Source organism: Podarcis erhardii (genome assembly GCF_964252035.2).
Source record: "Podarcis erhardii genome assembly, chromosome: 3".
NCBI classification, from domain to species: domain Eukaryota; kingdom Metazoa; phylum Chordata; class Lepidosauria; order Squamata; family Lacertidae; genus Podarcis; species Podarcis erhardii.
This window is the reverse complement of record NC_138507.1, coordinates 5,814,237-5,833,368: the sequence shown is the minus strand read 5'-3', so window position 1 is coordinate 5,833,368 and position 19,132 is coordinate 5,814,237. Positions and strand designations below refer to the sequence as shown.

Here is a 19,132-nt window from a genome sequence, read left to right as displayed (position 1 = left end):
ATGCTAATGACAATATATAGGGACCTGTACATTCGTTTGTAGCAATCCTGGTTTTGTTGTTTTTAATAAAAAGAAGAAGAAGACAAATTGAGAATATTGATAGGGGTGGGGAGAATTAGGCATTCTAAGCTTAGGTGCAATCAGCCCACATATATCAGATAGAACAGATGTGCAATAAATTATGAGCGTTTCAAGATCCGTTACCAGAATGTGCAATCCCAGTAATTAGGAAGCCGCTGGCTGCACGTCCATTACAAATCCCACATATCTTTGCAATTCACAGGCCAAGGAAGGGTCTGTGTGCCCCCCCCTCCTCTGAAAGCAGCAGGGAGCTCTGGCTGGGAAGAGCAGCATTCCTGCCAATGTTCCCTCTCTGAAAAACCACACACTCCCCCCACCCCCACTGCCTGCTCTCTGAAGCACACTTTACTAGCGCTCCCTTCCCTCAGGCCTCCCAAGCTACTGCAGGCTTGGAGACAGCCCACTTTCTCTTCATGACAGGCGATTCGGTCCCCCTGTGGGCCCTCTCCATTTCCAAGGCAGACCACTTCCGTCCCCTTCTGGCAATCCTCTCTTGTTCCCTGGAAGTGCTTGTTTTCTGACTTCAGTGCAGGCGACCTGCTTTCTTATTCCGTTTTGCTTTTCAAAAACGGGCATGTGCTTTTTCTTTTTTGCGTCTCCTTTCCCACCTAGTGAATTTTTTCCTGCATCCTCAGTGCTTAACTTGCCAAAAGACGGATACCAAGATTTCAGAGCAAGCGAACAAACAAATAAGCTCCATCTATCCTAAACCACAGAGCCTAGGACTTGCCGATCAGAAGGTTGGCGGTTCGAATCCCCGTGACGGGGTGAGCTCCCGTTGCTCAGTCCCTGCTCCTGCCAACCTAGCAGTTCAAAAGCGCATCAAAGTGCAAGTAGATAAATAGGTACCGCTCCGGTGGGAAGGTAAACGTGTTTCCGTGCGCTGCTCTGGTTCACCAGAAGCAACTTAGTCATGCTGGCCACATGATCCGAAAGCTGTTCGCCGGCTCCCTTGGCCACAACCGGACCTAATGGTCAGGTTTACCTTTACCTTATCCTAACAGTCAGTGCTATTTTTCTAGAAAAAGGGGTGCCAGAACTCATCATACGAATACCTCTCTCGTTCTCCTGGAATGGCGGTGGCGCCCACCTGAAAAATGCGGAAACAGTTCTGGCAAGTTCCAGCTGGGAAAAAAGCCCTGCTAACCGTACTTCTTCTAATCCTTCAGTCACAGAGGGTGCCCCTAGCCTGTGACTATTTTGCAGGAGGGACTCAAGCACAAACAAAATGGTTTATGGGCTCTGTACACACCTGGGCATTAATGTGCACACGGCTGGACAGACCTGATTGTTTCATGTATGCTTTTGTGCACTTTTGTCACAGATGAGCGTTTTCAGCTGAAATCTGTTCTTCCCATCCACACTAGTGGGCAGTGCTCCATAGGATGTATTCACACTCTGTGTGGTTGTCCTGTCCTTTCAATTGCTACTGCCCTTCTCATCAGAAGTTCCATAAGCAGTATTATTCTTTTTTAAAAAGCTGCTTTGCACAAGAGCAGTTCTATGCAAAACTGCTCTTTTGAAAACATAATAATAATAATAATAATAATAATAATAATAATAATAATGTGAAGATGCCTTCAGCAACCACTTGTGGAAAAAAACAGGCTACTGGTATATCCTTTTCTGTGGGCTGATGGAAACAGAATAACTAGGTGATACTCAGGAGAGGACCAAATGGAAACAGAAGGTATGGTGAAAACATCCACACTTCGGTAATGTGCAATTTTATGTCAGTTTCCCTCCCTTATTCGCAGAGTAGGGAAATCTGAATTAACTTGGGGGAAATGCAGGCTGCCACTTGCATGGGGATTGCATCAGGTGGAGGATGCAAAAAAATATGCACGTGAGATACATCAAATCCATTTTAAACTGCTGTGTGTACACACCCTAAGTTTCCACATTTAAAGTGGATTAAAGGGCTCTGTCACCCTAGCACAACAAACACACTTTTAAAAAAACCTAGAATTTTTGGAAGTGATAAGGAAATGCATTGAAGAGTGTGGGAAGAATGAATGACTAACTAACAGGAAGATGTGAAAACGCCACACAAGAAAATCAGGATGGATGCTGGGTGAACGCTCATTGTCGTATAACCACCCTGCAAGCAAAACAAACCACCGCGTAAGCTTTGTGAATGCAAACTAGGATGGATGATGAATAAATAAGTCATCTGGAGAGGCCCAGAGGATGGGGGATGCTCTCAAACTATCACTACTTGGGAGTGGGATTCAGTCACATATTAATCAATTTAGGTTGAGCAATTGAAGTTCTCCTTCCACAAAACTCCTTCCACAAAAGATCAGATTTCTTGCAATAAGTGACAAGGTAATGCTCTGAAAAGTGTCGGTCAATCAAAATTGACGTGGCAGGGTCTACCCTCCCCGCAAACAAATCAGAATGAGCGGTCGGTAAACTGGCTGTCTGAAAGCAACCCAGGTGCAGTTACTCAGAAGTGAGGGAAATAATTCTGCTCATGTTAGAGGCATCATCATTACTGTTTTCTTCACATGCTCTAGGGCTCTCCAGGCAATGAAAACCAGGCTGATTAAACCACCCTCATCCTGTGCCTACGCACACTTTCCAGTTGGAAAAGACCAAGGGTCTGACTCAGTAAAAGGCAGCTACCTATGTTCCTCTTCCCAGGGTGAAAGCAGAAGGAACGGATGGAATATCACAGACAAAACTTATAAGTCATTCCTACAAAGCACTTACATCCTGTAACACTATGATTCTAGCAGAAGATGGAATCCACTTTCACCACTGCTAAGAAACTTCAATCTCTTTTCCCCAAAGGGGTTGTTCATATATTAACTCAACCACAACAGCAGTTACCATTACAGAACCTGTAGTTTCTCTGTAATATTCACACACTTTAGTAGCTAGTCTTGGTAAACATATTTCTAGGCCTGCATTGCACTTATTATCTCATTTCATGAAAGCAAAACGATAGAATTTGCTAACATGGGAATTCTGCAAGTTCGATGCTTAACCATCAAATGCTCTGGTTAATTAGCACAGGGGCATTCCCAGAAGTGGTGGGCCTGAGAATTAAGTGCACTCCTGCTTATTATGCGAGGCTAATTTGGCTCTGCTGCAAAATAATAACAACAAAAGTGAAAGCAAAAGGTGGCTGCCAGTCACTGTTATATGGGAAGGCAATGTTGGCAATACAGTCATACCTCAGGCTGAATGTGCTTTGGGATGAGAGCATTCGAGTTGTGCTCCACGGCAACCCAGAAGTAACGGAGCGCGTTACTTCTGGGTTTCGCTGCTTGCGCAGACGCTCAAAATGACGTCACGCACATACGCAGAAGCGGCGAAAAGCGCCGCACAGACGTGCCGTCACTGGTTACATTTGCTTCTAGATGCGAACGGGGCTCGGGAACGGATCCCGTTCGCATCTAGAGGTACCACTGTACAGTGGTACCTCGGGTTAAGAACTTAATTCGTTCTGGAGGTCTGTTCTTAACCTGAAACTGTTCTTAACCTGAAGCACCACTTTAGCTAATGAGGCCTCCTGCTGCCGCCGCGCCGCCGGAGCACAATTTCTGTTCTCATCCTGAAGCAAAGTTCTTAACCTGAGGTAATATTTCTGGGTTAGCAGAGTCTGTAACCTGAAGCGTATGTAACCTGAAGTGTATGTAACCCGAGGTACCACTGTAGTACTAATGAACCCTGGGTACAAGGGGTGTGATCCAATGCCTCAGGTAGCCATTCTATGGTACCTTCAAAACTGGAAACAAATCAAAGACAGTTTATTTATTTCTTGCTTTAGTAGCCCACCTTTTGTTTCCTCCAAGGAGCTCAAGGTGGCATCTACATGGCCCCCACCCCCTTCCTCTAGGTTAGGCTGGAAAATGGTGACTGGTCCAAGACTGGCAGAGCAAGCTTCATGGCTGAGTGGGGATTTGAACCCTTGGCGCACAGGTTCTAGTCCAACACTCTAACCTTTCTTAGACTTTGGGTCCCCAGATGTTGTTGGACTACAACTCCCATTGCCCCCTAGCTAGCAGGACCCCAAGATGGAGCCCCTCTGCTCCCAAATGCCAACCAGGGAGGAAAGGAGTGAAAGAAGATCTCTGTCAGGAACAATGGGGTGTAGTGGGGAAACTGACATTGGGGTGGGCTACCCTGGCAGATGCTGCCACCTTAGATGGTCGTCTCACCTGGCTTCATGGGTGAGCTGGCTCTGAGTAAAGCTCTACACCAGGATGTGCTGTCCTTGTGGACCTTGCCCTCACATCACCTGGCCTCATGGTGGACTTACAGGAGAAGGGGACGACAGAGGACGAGATGCTTGGACAGTGTTCTTGAAGCTACCAGCATGAGTTTGACCAAACTGCGGGAGGCAGTGGAAGACAGGAGGGCCTGGCGTGCTCTGGTCCATGGGGTCACGAAGAGTCGGACATGACTAAATAACTAAACAAAACAAAAAAGTGGGCATGCATGGGGCTGGCTCAGCCCTCAGGTGCCCCTTGCCCCTCTTTTCCTGTGCCCACCCCCTCAGGAGGGGGAGGACCATTTCAACACAGTGCATCTCCCTTCTGCTTCACCAATGCAACCGTCTGGCAGTCAGAGCTGCTCGGCAGTGGAACGGACTCCCGTGAGAAGCGCTAGACTTCTAGGATTTGAAACCAAAGTTGGGGGACTATTTGCCACTGGAGATGTTCGTTGAGACTCCTGCATTGCAGGGGGACTGAATTGGAGGAGCCTCTGGGTGCCTTCCAGCCCTACAATTCCACGATCTAGCGTCGACTCCCAGGGGGTGGACTAGATGACCCCCGGGTGCCCCCAACTCCACCCCACCCCCTGGTTCCACGACGCCTCTCTTAGAGGGCGGGGCAAAGCCTGACCAGCCTCCCTCCTCGGCCTCCCCTCCTCACCCCCCCCCCCGATTGGCCGGTCTCTCCTTGCCTATCACGCAATTCCCCACACGGCATTGGCCCACTTTGTACAGACTGGGGAAGAAACAGAGCAAGGCTCCCTGCTCTCCCTCACAGTCTCTCTCTCTCTCTCTCTCTCTCTCTCTCTCACGCCCCTTCTCTTCCCTCAGCGCCCAGGAGACTCTGCGGAGGAAGCAGGCACCCGAGGCTTGCTGGCTTGCCCGGCCCTGGCGCTGGGCACAGGCTCCCCCCACGCCGCCTGGGTGCCTGGCCTCAGAGGTCTCTCTTCGCCTCCCCAGACATGCCTCGCGCGCGGGGGCGCTGAGGCGGCGGCGGCGGGGGGCCGGGGGCCGGGGGCCGGGTCGCCTCCTGCTCCGGGTCCCGCCAGCCCTCCTCCCGTCCTCGCAGGCCTCGCCTCCTCCTCCTCCTCCGCCTCCTCTTTCCTCTTCCTCCTCCCTCCTCCTGCCTCGCTCCCTCGCTGCTGATACATGGCTCGCTGCTTGCACTCGCTACAGTGTCACATCCTCCTCTGCCGCTGCCGTGCCAACTTCCCTCCCTGGCTCGGAGCTCCTTGGCAGAGGCGCCGCTGCAAAGTGATGGGATAGACCAAGGAAATCAAAATCAAAAGGCCCCTTCAGCACCTTGGGGGGGGAGGGGGCGCATGCCTTTCGCTCCTGGCCAGCCTGGGTCGCCCCTTCCCACTCTTGGGATCATACCCCCCTCTCCCCTTCCTGCCCCTTCCTTGGAAAGACTCTTGTTTGTCTTCCTTGTGTCTTTTTTCGTGTTTGTCCCCCCCTCCCCCAGTCCCCCCCTCTTTTAGTTGATCCCCCTCTTTTTCTCCCTCCCTTATGAGCCTGGATTGCTGAATTCTTCTGGAAAGGGTGAGTACGAAATGTTTTGTGTGTTTTTTTAAACACGTTTGCTCAAGAGCACAATGTTCTCGATTTGTTCGTTGCGCTGTGTAAAATGGAAAGGGGAGGGAAATGACAGGCTGGGTGGCAGGAATGAAGCAGTTTTTGTGCATTTTAATGGCCAACTTTATTCTAGGTTTGTGCCAACTGCTCTAAAAGTTAAACCTGGTTTTTTCCTTCTTTCTTTTGACTAATAAGACTTCTCCTATCCCTCTACCTTCTATTATACATTATATAATACTAGAAATTGATAACTGTCTGGTGGTGTGAAATGGTAGATATGCACCTAAATCAGGGCTCCTCCTCAGACTTCTGAGCTTAGAAAGGTGTCATTGACCCCCAATCCAAATTCTTAGGAATGTATATGAAATAAAGTCAATAAATAGCAATATGTAATCAACATTTAGTAAGCATCAATCACCATCATTTGGTGGGTAGGGAAAGAGGAGTGTTGGTATTATTATTTTGACATTGTAGAAAATAATTGTTTAAAAAGTGAAACTTTGCACCTGTATACAATTTTTATCAACAAAGCAGCATGGACTGAGAGCACCATGGAATTGTGTTTTTTTTAAAAAATAAAGACATTCCTCATTGCCTGTCCCCTTTATTTCTGAGGCTCATAGGTCCTGATTTAAATAAAAAAACACACGCTATACCACATATACTTTGTTTTGTTTGCTAGGCCCTTTTCAACCCTCTTTGGTTTTAATATACTTTTTTGTGTTCCATTCAGATTCAAAATGTAGATGTGCTGGGATTGTTCTTGCGTTCAGATGCTTGAGCAAAGTTTACAATCATAGTGCATTCTTTTGACTGTGTAAAATGCTTCTGATCACTCCAGAATGAAAACAGATAGCTTTCAGTTGGCAGAAAAGAGGTTATGCACTAAATTTCTTCCCTAGGTGAATGCATCTTTAGAGCTGTTTTGTTGTGCATTTTCTTGGGTGGATATTTGCCATGACAGGTATATGGAAACTCCAGTTTCAGAAGCAGTTATGCTCGTGAACACCAGTTGCTAAGGAGCACTGGGTGGGGGGGGGGAGGCTATTGCCTGCTTGCAGCCTTCCAAAAGACATCTGGCTGGCTGCTGGAGGAAGCAGGATGTTGGATTTCATGGGCCCTTCGGTCTGCTGCTGCAAGCGTCTCCTTTGTCTTTGTGCTGCATTTACTAAACTACAATCCTCAACTCCTTTATTCTTTACATTTAGAAGATTCAGAATGTTTCACTAATGCCCTAAAGCTAAGGATGTTGGCTAGAGCAACATACATGGCTGTTCTTCTGGCATGTCAGAAGCAGTGGTATTAACAATGACACTATGGTCATTTTCCATTGAGCAAGTTGTGGTGTGAAGCTGGGTTTGCACTGTGGTGGCCTGTGTGGTGTGTGCATAAATAGTTCGTGTAAGGTCGGGCTTAGTGGTATACTATTTAGTAACTTCAATGATGCTTTGCTAACTTAGCTCATTTTTGGAGACATTCTCCAAATGTGTGTCTGTGCCTCTGCATCACCAGTTTTAAATATTATTTTAGTATTATTATTCAATCTTTATATAAAAGCTATTGAGCATTCCTTGCCTTTTTCGGGTCACTGTATTACTTTCACAATGCCTCTGTCATTATGCCATGAACCTTCAGTTTTACTTACCCACCCAATGCTATCAGTCTTTTGATTTAAACCAGTTACAGGTAAGCCGTGACTTCTGTTTAGGGAATGCACCTTTGATCCTTAATATGTTTTAGCTCGTTGGTCCACCCTGCAAATATATGGTTAAAAAAAGAGAAAGAAATGGATCTCCAAATGCATGTTTAGGCTAAAAGTGTGTTCCAGATCTGAGAACGTTGAAAACTATTTCATTAATGATCCTGAGAGCATAGTAGAGAAGGAACAGGAGTATGTAGTCCTCCTTATAAAAGAGTTAATGTGAATGTTATGGACATGTTGCCAGAGGAAGCAATGCGTTGGCTGTTTGCTCAGCAGGAGTCAAAGCCAAGAAGAACTGGGGTATCTCTACATCATGAGTTCACTCACTGTGATCATTCTGAGTGAGGAGGAAAGCTATGCAGTTGTATTTATCAACTGTGCACATCACAGATATATGCTTCTCCTTCCTGCATAGCCCTTGCAGAAAGTACCTAATGTTCCTGTGAATTTAGCCTTAATTGCAAGTATTGTGTGATCAGATGTCTCTCAGGAGTTTAGTAAGAGTGAAAATGCTCTGCCCCTGTTTTAACCAGTCACAGTTTTGCTATGCTTCCCTCATCCCCGCATAATGTATGATTTTCTTTATGTTCACGTAGAGGTGCCACCTGTCCTGTATAATACAGTGGTACCTCGCAAGACGAATGCCTCGTAAGATGAAGAACTCGCAAGACGAAAGAGTTTTTCGTTTTTTGAGTTGCTTCGCAAGACGGATTTCCCTATGGGCTTGCTTCGCAAGACGGAAACGTCTTGCAAGTTTGTTTCCTTTTTCTTGAAACCGTGCATTCAGGGGGTGCAGTTGTGACTTGACTTCGAGGAGCAACTCATAGCACGCGGTGTGGTAGCCTTTTTTGAGGTTTTTGAAGACTTTGGTGATTTTTGAAGCTTTTCCAAAATCACAAGATGAAAAAACTCGCAGAACGAATTAATTTCGTCTTGCGAGGTACCACTGTACGGGATTGTTCCGTATTCCAGTGTAAAATGCAACCTCTCCTGTATTGATACAGTTTTGTCCTGTATTTCAGGTCTTCTCTCTCTCTGCCAAGTACATGTGCTTGAAAAGGGTGTATGAAAAGTATTGTATTTAAGCTCTGGGTACCCAAGCACAGAGATGTTTACAAATTTGTGTCTGTGCGCGCGGACGTGCATGTGTCACAAATTCCAGAGGGGCCATCCTGTTAGGCAGCAATAGATTGTGGTGGGTTGCTTTGAAGTCACTTCAGCACCAGATGAAAAAAAGAAATCGTCCACCAACGGCCCCTGTCCTGTCCTGTCCTGTATTTTGCCAGAGCACAGGTGGCAACCCTAATATTCAGCGCTGTCAATTTTTACAGCATTTGGAAGTGCACATTTAAATATTCCTCCTATTTGTGATCTTCAGAAGCAAGTGTCATTGATTATGTAGCCAAAACAACACCATCCATGCATAAGAAGCAGGTATCAGCTGGCTTGGGGGAACTCCACAGCTTGCAGAAATACATTTTAAAAGACCCTAAAAGCAGGGGCAGGGGAGAGAACAGCCCATTGAGAACTGAGCATGCTCAGTGAACTAAAAATGGTGGTTGATTGAAAGAGGTCAAGAGTGAAATGGAAAAACCAGGAGAAATGGGAAGTGAAGTACCCTGAGGAGGAGCATTCTACACTGCGACATTTTGTTGCAAACTCCACTTGTTCTATTTTGAAATGGATGATTTTGGCTCTTCGGTCATGAAACTAAATATATAGGTCTGCCCGGGCTTTTAAGCAAATCCTCTAAAATATTTTCTTTATAAAAAAAAGACTTGCTTTGGATTTCTTGTTATGCACTGGCTAGGAGAATGGTGCTCTTTGGTTGGGTGGGTGTTGTCAGCTCGACTACAAATAAATCACAGACACAGTCCAGTGAAGGTGGGTTGTTGCTGCCCTTGCAAGTTGCTGGACCTCTTAGAATTACCTTTCTCCACTCACTGACAGATATGGATCAGTGGTTCCCAATTAGGGGGTCAGGGGACCCCAGGATCCACGGAATGCACCCAGGGGGTCCCCCATCCCAATGTGGGGGACAGGTTGGCGCCCCTAATGTGCATCTTTGCTGGCAGCCCCACTGATGGCAGCCTATTGCACCCCCCATCCCCATTACCTCCCACTCAAATCACGCAGTGGAGGAGACTCCACTTCCTCTCCTCTCCCCACCCACCAGATCTCTGTGACTTCTCCTTCCCTCATCCCCACGCCTGATCTCCAATTTCAGCCATCGTGATATATCGGAATATTGTGATGCTTTGCTGCTGATATATCACAATATTGAAAACCAGATACAGTGGTACCTCGGGTTAAGTACTCAATTCATTCTGGAGGTCCGTTCTTAACCTGAAACTGTTCTTAACCTGAAGCACCACTTTAGCTAATGGGGCCTCCGGCTGCTGCCGCACCGCCAGAGCACGATTTCTGTTCTCATCCTGAAGCAAAGTTCTTAACCCGAGGCACTATTTCTGGGTAAGCGGAGTCTGTAACCTGAAGCGTATGTAACCCAAGGTACCACTGTACAGTGGTGCCCCGCAAGACGAATGCCTCGCAAGACGAAAAACCCGCTAGATGAAAGGGTTTTCCATTTTTCGAGGCACTTCGCAAGACGAATTTCCCTATGGGCTTGCTTCGCAAGACGAAAACGTCTTGTGAGTTTTTCCCCTCCCCCCCTTTTTCTAAGCCGCTAAGCCGCTAATAGCCGCTAAGCTGCTAATAGCGCTAATCCACTAAGCCCCTAATAGGGATGCTTCGCAAGACGAAAAAACCGCTAGACGAAGAGACTCGCGGAACGGATTAATTTTGTCTTGCGAGGCACCACTGTATCTCTCAGCCCTGGTCTGTTTTTTTTTTTTATTATACCTAAAATCCTTCATTTATTAGGGGCTACCCCGTATTTTGTTCAAAAAATTGCTTTGCAGAGGTAACTGCCATAGAGTTGTCAAACTTTTCAAAAGTAGGTGATCAAAAGTAGGGGATCGGTGGTTTAGCTTTTGAAAAATAGGGGGTCCTCAGTAATTAGCTAGTTGGGAACCACTGTTATAGATGATTCCCAGATGACCGTCAGAGAATGTTTGGCTAACACAACTAACTACAATACCCTGTTGATCATTGAAACAGGGAATTGGCAAGTTGTAGATGCTACCTCCCCCTGCACTTTCTCTCACACACAGTTTTTCAGGGAATTCCTGTCAATGAAGCATGTTGTCCATGAAGGAATGTGGGAAAACTTCAGGGCTGGGGAACCTTTTCCGCGATGCTGTGATTGCCCCAGAGGCAGGGCTGTATCCAGGAATTTTGTACTATTGGGGCCCCTGAAATAACTGTGTGTGTAGAATTTTGTTTGTGCATATTGTTGTTGTTTAGTCGATTAGTCATGTCCGACTCTTCGTGACCCCATGGACCAGAGCATGCCAGGCACTCCTGTCTTCTACTGCCTCCTGGAATGTCATCAAATTCATGTTGGTCGCTTCTATAACGCTGTTCAACCATCTCGTCCTCTGTCATCCCCTTCTCCTTGTGCCCTTCATCTTTCCCAACATCTGAGGTTTTTTCCAGAGAGTCTTCTCTTCTCATGAGGTGGCCAAAGTATTGGAGCCTCAGCTTCAGGATCTGTCCTTCCAGTGAGCACTCATATCCAGTGAGTTGTGCATATTACATGATGCTATAACATACCTGCTCACACACAAGAAAATATATAATGTAATAGCAGATCTATTATTATATAATAGAAACATTCCCCCAAAAAATCAGTCCCCCCCAAAAATCATACCCAAATAACTCATTGTTAAATTAGTTCTCAATCAATTCCCTTCCTCTACTCTTTCTGTCACCCAGGTTCATGCAGTCACATAGATACTCTTTCCCTCCATACCATCATCCAAACACACATGTGTTCAATAATATATACCACCCTCGCTGATTCATTTCTAGGCTCTTTGAAGGGAATTGTGCTCCCTTTGGACAGATCCTGGAAGGTGAGCCAGACAGCATTCCTTAATTTCACAATTGCTCATCAGGGCATACATAAAATTCTTAGTAAAATGTCATGTGAGCTACATGACTGGAATATTCTTTTTCTGGATAGTATGAAGGCTCTGTTTAGTTGCAAACAGATATGTTTTATGAGCAACCAATTAGTATGCATGCTTTTCTGGGCATACACGAAAGATGGAAATTCGATTTTGATACAGTTATTCTAAAACACTCCCTTTTTCTTTGTCATTTAAAAGAACGATGTAAATTACCTTGGTTTAGATCAGTGTTCCTTGAGGACGGCTGCTGATGCATCCCATTAAATATGTCCTGTTTGTGCCACTAGCTTTTGCTTGTCTCCCATGTTCATCAACGTTCAGGTGAAATTGCTTGGGGAAGGTTTCCTAGAGGTTTGGACTGTGGCGATGTCAATATTCCTTTGACATTCAGCACTACTTTCTCCATTTATCTGAACTGGATGAAGCATTGAAAGCCTTGCATGGCTATCTGGAGTCAGCAACAGAAACTCTGTTCAGGCATGATGTAAATGTTAATAGTGGACGGTTTGACTGAGTTAGTTGTTGGTGTATTGCATTCTGGATGGGGTTGCAATTACCCCTTAAAGTGTACCTGCACAGTGTTGCCCGTTCTGCAGGATCTGGAAATCTTTTGAATTCCTGCATGGTGTCTGTGGCCAAGATCACTTTTTGTCAGGTTCAGATGATATATCAAGCTGTGGACATTCCTGGAGAAAGGGGATGTAGCTGCTGTCATAAATACCTTGGCAACCTATTTTAAATGGCATGGATATTATACCACATGGCCAGTGTGGTGTAGTGGTTAAGAGCAGTGGACTCGTAATCTGGTGAACTGGGTTCGCTTCCCCGCTCCTCCACATGCAGCTGCTGGGTGACCTTGGGCTAGTCACACTTCTCTGAAGTCTCTCAGCCTCACTCACCTCACAGAGTGTTTGTTGTGGAGGAGGAAGGGAAAGGAGAATGTGAGCCGCTTTGAGACTCCTTAGGGTAGTGATAAAGTGGGATATCAAATCCAAACTCCTCCTCCTCCTCCTCCTCCTCCTCCTCCTCTTCTTCTTCTTCTTCCTCTTCTTCTTCTTTGGGGTGATGTCACCTAAGGCTATCCAGAAACTTCATCAAATCACTTCATAGTACAGGATAGGGCATAAGAGCATGTAACATTTGTGTTTAAATTATATATACACTGGCTGATTAATTTCTAGGCACAAGTTGAATAGCTGTTTTTGACTTTTAAAGAATTGTGGCATCTTCTTCCACATGAACGTTTGAAGAGCAATGCACGACTTCCTGCTCTGAGTTTGTTAGCTTAGGGCAGGGGTAGTCAACCTTTTTATATCTACTGCCCACTAATGCATCTTTCTGGATGGTAAAATTTCCTTACCGCCCCCCAGTACTGATGGAAGGAGGATTCAGCTTGTGCTGTAGAACCCCCTACCGGCCACCTAGAATCCTGAAACGCTCACTATTGGGTGGTAGGGACCAGGTTGACAACCCCTGGCTTAGGGTGACCAGCATAGACAGAATATACCAGGATTCCTCAACCTCGGCCCACCAGATGTTGGGATTTTGCAGTTTTTTAAAGAACTGAATTTGTGGTTTGAAAAACCAAGTTTTAAATAACTTAATAGCATGGTTTGGATTTCACACTTTTAATTGTTGCTGAAGCATGTTGGGGATATAAATTGAAATAATAAATAACTATAAGTTATTCCAAAAGGATCTTTTCAAATGGTTAACAAAATGGGAATTGTGATGCAATGTAGGTAAGTGTAAAGCATGGGCGTAGGTAAGGGATCCAGAAAAATTCTTGATAATGTCTGTAATGCCCCTTTAAAAAGCTTTAAAACTTTGGGAAGATCCCCTAAAAAAAGCTCAGCAGCCTAGGCTGCCCCCCCCCACTTGCCCAATCTCCATCTTGCTCACCAGAGTTGTGACTAGATCCTTTTATTTTTTTGTGTGATGGATCAGATAAGAATCAATGGCTCTAGTCTCGAAGCCCCTTGCACAATACGTCCCCCCCTTGTGCAAGTGAGAGGGGTGTTGCCAACTTGTGCTAGTTCCTGTTCCCCTCCCAGCCAGTGGTATAGTTACATAATTTTAGACTCCAGGTTTAAAGACCGTAGCACCTGCTTTCCCATTTTTGGATGGTAATATGTATTAATTCACTTACTTCAAAATGTAGTAAGCGGGATGGGATGGGCTGCATTCTGGAGATTTGCAGGTTCAGCTGATGGCAGTGTTTGCCAACCCAGCTGGGAATGGCAGGCCTTTGCAGCCAGGCTTGTGTTAAAATCAGGTTGCGAGGGAAGGAAGGAAAGAATTAGGAGTGCACTTAGTGCGGTCCTGATTCACTTTTAAAAAATAAAATAAAATCAGGTGGTGATTGAATATTGGGCTGCCTCACTCACCTTTCAAAATGGCCCAGGGGGGTGGGGAGCTCAGGATCCAGCCCCCTGGAAAGATCCTCTTCCCCATTCCTGGTTTAGGCAAAGCTGAGCTAGTTAATTGACAAATGTTGGTAGCTCAACATGGTGGCACAACGTAAGGAACATTGTCTTACGAAAAACAATTACCTGGCATGTTAGATTCTTACCTAGAAAAGCTAAACTGGACTCTTCCTTGGGAGTGGGGTGGGACTTTGTCTCTTATATTAATAATGAAAATCTGTACCAATTTCTTTTTCCAGCCTCATTAGACATATTGAAGCTTCGATACATATACTGAAGTTGGTTTATTTTATCCTAATGTTGTTGTTTTTCTTGCATAATGAAGAGATTGCATCTATTTATGCTATATTTTGTAACGTACATTTTGTTTATTTTCCTGATCACTTACTTTGATCTCAACCCTGGTTCTGTCTTGGTTTTTCGTTCATCTGTTACTAAGGTAGATGAACCAGTGGTATGACTCAGTACAATAGTGCTGGAAGATATTTGTGTGGTGATGCAATAAGTTTTGTTTCCCTTCCTAGGTCTAGAGGAATGTTAATTGTGTATCATTCTGTCTTTCTTGTGCATGCATATATATATATATATATATATTATATCACATTGAAATTAGCTTGAAGGAATTTTGATTAATTATATTCCTGTAAGCCTGTTACTTGCACAGATTTTTATCGCTGATTTTTGTGTAAATTGAATCAAACATCTAAGCAAGCATCTAAGCAAGGGTGATAGATCAAGCTTTGGTCTGATGTTGTTAGAGGACAGTATTATCCAAAATGTTCACACTACTGAGCTGCTTCTTGTCTTGGCAGAAAGCTGTGCCTCTAACAGATTATCAAGAAGGCGACCTGTCTTGCTAAGTGGGTTTGAGCTCTACTACCGTGTATTTACATCTTTTAAATGAAATCTCCTGAAACTCATATCTGAAGCTTTTGGAATGACGAGCGATTGTTCTGTTTGTTTCATCATGTTTCCGCTGGCTTGTGTGACTGAGTGTTCATAGCTATGCTTTGTGTCACTGGTGGGGATGTTTTAGTAATTAACATTAATTAAACAGACTTAGTTGCCTTTAGGGGCTCTCTGGCTCATGATACTGCCAAATAGTTTATGCAGTAAACAAAAATCTTATGTTTTAGGATTCTAGGGAAGCTTGACTTGGTTAGTGAGAAACTAGTTTCGGCACAGATGAGGTGGCCAAAGTAGAATTCAAGCTTTAGCAAAATGCAGCCTTTAAAAGCATTGTTTTAGTTAAATAACTTGTTTAAATTGTTATTAAGAAAATGATTATTTTTCTCCTTCCAATAAACTGCAGCAGAAAAGTTGTCCAAATGTAAACTGTTAACTTACTAAACCTCACAATAATTTCATAATTATCTGTCTATGTATTTCTAATAGTATAACCAAATCAGCAATTTTTGTTATAACTGTAAAAACTGCTCTGAAAATTTATTATTCAAAAAAACCGAAACCTTCATCTGGTTGTAAATATTAAGATTATACCAGCAGGAATGCCTTTCTGTAAAAAAAGAAGAAGAAAGATTTAAATCAAGTGTTACTGACTAGTGATTTAAATCGATTTGATTTAAATCCAATCCACCTCGTTGGTGGGCAGTGCTGGTGAAGAGGACTTGGCGGGGGGGGGGGGCAGTGCTGCAAAGTTGGGTGCAGAGGGGAAAGGAGGAGATGGGCTGGGGTTTGTGGTCCGGATCAGGCCGGGTTCACAAAGAGGTTTGCTGTGGAAGCTCATGGTGCTTGTTTAAAGTGAGCTCTGGCTCTGCATGGGACCTAGAAAACTTGCGGAAAAGAAAAACTCTTTCTATTACTGGATTGGTGATGCATGCAGAAGTAAAGGTCACCAAGTTGGAAAATTAATAGTATCGTCCCTGCTGACATTTCAGAGGGAGCGCTGGGTGGGGTGTGGCCCAGTCCAGTGTGTACGTTTTGTAGTGGATGTGTCCTCTTTTATTTCGTGCTTTCAGTTCAGGAGGAGGAAGAGTTCCCAGTTTCTCCTCCCCAACTTAACCATTCTTTGCTTACCATGCGAAGAAAAGGATTTTTTTAAAAAAATCAAAATGTTGTGGTTTTCCTACTTATTAAGTGAGACTGATTTGAATTAGAGCAAACGTTTGCTATCATGTTTGCGGCTCCAGTATAACGCTAAGAAAGGCTTGAGTGCTCTTTTGAAACAATCCCTGAAAGGCAGATAGGGTTTTTAGAGGTAAACAAATAAATTCCACATTATCCACAATATCGCCTGGCACTTCTCCCTAGCACTGCCCAAATCCCTCTATATATCTCCAGCAGCACATAACTCTTAAGAAGTAAAAGCCAGATTGCCATGGCTTCTCCTTGTAATCAAGGAAATCCCAAACTTTTGCTTTTGGAAGTGGTTGGGATTGGGAAGCTAAGCCCCTCTTCAGAGGTTCTTGCCTTTTTCTATTCCCTGAACATCTGCAAAAATATGTGCTGACAGCAGGCAAAGAATCGTATTTGCAGGAAGAGCAGCGCTGTCAAAATATGACTAACTGCAATTCAAAATTAGGTTGCTGTAAGGACTTCAGGCAATGCATTGTGGTCGTGGCACAGGAGCACAAAAAGTTCTGGTTGCCATAGTAATTGTGTTGTGTGTGGTGGGTTATACCTGCTAGTTAGAATTACATATTGTAAATTTTATACAGGCACCAAAGTTGTACTTACTCCCATCTCAAATGACGAATCACTTGCACATGTGTGCTGGAATCCTCACATTTCTAGTTTAGCCAGTCATTCCTCATGGATTGCTTGTTTGCTTCTGTTGGCCTCTGTTGTTGCTTCCTTTAAGGGTTCATCTTTGGATGCCAAACTGATTACTGTAGTACCTGCTGTGGACAAGGAGTGCATGTTGCTGTTCAGGTTGTGATGAGGAAAGCTTGTGTGTGTGTGTTGACAAGAGTGAGCATAATTTATTAAATAGCATGGCATTCTCCTTTCAATGGCACCTTCTTTAATTGCCTTAGGCTAGAGCTGTCAAAAAGTTATTTCCTTTTTAAGGGCATTTCTACCTATTTCCAATCAGACTCTGAGTGTGTTTGATGCCATGTGAAGTCTGCAAAGACGAGGAGGTTAGGGGGCTGTGGAGACCTCTCTGAAAACAAGACCGTTCTGGTGGTGTTCACAATAAAATGTGGCTCTCCATATCCAAAGAGTCTACTTGCTCTGATACAGTGGTACCTTGGGTTACACATGCTTCAGGTTACAGACGCTTCAGGTTACAGACTCTGCTAACCCAGAAATAGTACCTCTGGTTAAGAACTTTGCTTCAGGATGAGAACAGAAATCGTGTGGCGGCGCCAGTGGGAAGCCCCATTAGCTAAAGTGGTACCTCAGGTTAAGAACAGTTTCACGTTAAGAATGGACCTCCAGAATGAAGTAAGTTCTTAACCCGAGGTACCACTGTACTCAAAAATGTTTGTGGGAATCGGTTTTCTATGACTCTGGAGATCTGGATGATCTTCCCTGCCTTCTCAAAGGATCTGGTAGTAGCTGGTCTAGGAAAATCACTTTGCCTTTATAACGTTGCTGCATTTGTCCTTTCGTAAAGTGCCCTGAAAACTAATAAGACTACTGTACTGCGCTGGAGAATTATAAGAAGTGTTTATTATTATTATTATTATTATTATTATTTTGGAAGACATTTTCTTAGAAGAAAGCTAGCTCCTTGTGTGATGTGGTATATGTGTGCCTGTACGCACACACGCATGTATCCCACACTCCCTGGTGCTTGTCTGGTTGGCTTTTCTAATGGTTTTGCTGGATTTGTGCCACACCGCAAGCATGATTAGAATAATGATAATGAAACAGGGGCAGTGGGGGCTATTTTATAGACTCGGTTAATGGCCTGCAGGAAGGCAAGTCTGATTTGGTTTCTAGTTCTGTAGATAAAATGAGGGGTGTTGTTTGGTCACCATCAGTACGTTTTTGAGATATCTGGCCACTCTTTTTTTAGATCCACTGACTATGAAGGGGAGTGTAAACCCAGTAAGGTAAGACAGCCATTCAATTTCTCTTCCTCTTGCCATCACCAGTTTCAGTTACAGATAGGTAGCCGTGTTGGTCTGCCATAGTCAAAACAAAACAAATTCCTTCCAGTAGCACCTTAAAGACCAACTAAGTCAGTTCTTGGTATGAGCTTTCGTGTGCATGCACACTTCTTCAGATACACTGAAACTTTGCTGCCACATACACCCGGACAACACCATTACTGGCCCCAACAACATCACACATACCATCTCGGGACTATTTAATTGCTCATCGTCTAACATTGTGTATGCCATAAAATGCCAACAGTGTCCTTCAGCTCTCTATATTGGACAAACAGGCCAGACCTTACGCCAAAGAATAAACGGACATAAATCGGACATCAGGAATCACAAGACAGAGAAACCAGTAGGGGAACATTTCAATCTCCCAGGACATTCTATACAAGATCTCAAAGTAGCTGTTTTACTACAAAGGAATTTCAGAAATAGACTGGAAAGAGAAGCTGCTGAATTACAACTTATCACCAAACTCAAAACAATGGAGAAACCTGGTCTGAACAAAGACCTTGGATTCTTATCTCATTATACATGACAAAGCCATCTTTCACCTTTTCACCCCTTGCTTTTTCCTGTAAGACCTATTGCAGTCATTAAGAGTCGTCAACAGGCTCATCACAGCTATCTGCCAATCACCCATTCCCACCACCCTTCTGAGTAATACCCCTCCCCACCTTCTCACTATATAGAATGGTCTGGAAACTTCTGTTTCAGTGTATCTGAAGAAGTGTGCATGCACACGAAAGCTCATACCAAGAACTGACTTAGTTGGTCTTTAAGGTGCTACTGGAAGGAATTTGTTTTGTTTCATCACCAGTTTGTTTGTCATAAAGGGCAAGATGAGAAGGTTTCAGTGGTCTACTTTAATGTAGAGGGACTACCTGCTGGATTCAAAGTCTGTTGCTTGGCATCACCCCTGCTAATCTCCCAGGCACTCTGAAACAGAACCATAGCCCAAATGGTCTAAGCAACACTGGGGAGGGGAAAGCAAATGGCCCATGAATGTCTTCAGA

The 19,132-nt window shown here is 44.4% G+C and overlaps 1 protein-coding gene across 1 annotated transcript in view; it reads left to right on the top strand.

Annotated features, from left to right (window-relative positions):
* The first annotated feature begins 5,347 nt into the window (after nucleotides 1-5,347).
* Nucleotides 5,348-19,132, top strand: part of SERTAD2 (SERTA domain containing 2) — a 146,822-nt gene continuing 133,037 nt past the window's right edge. Inside the window, exon 1 of the mRNA XM_081855691.1 lies at nucleotides 5,348-5,848. The gene's annotated coding sequence lies outside the window, so the exon portion shown is untranslated. The remainder of the gene's footprint in view (nucleotides 5,849-19,132) is intronic.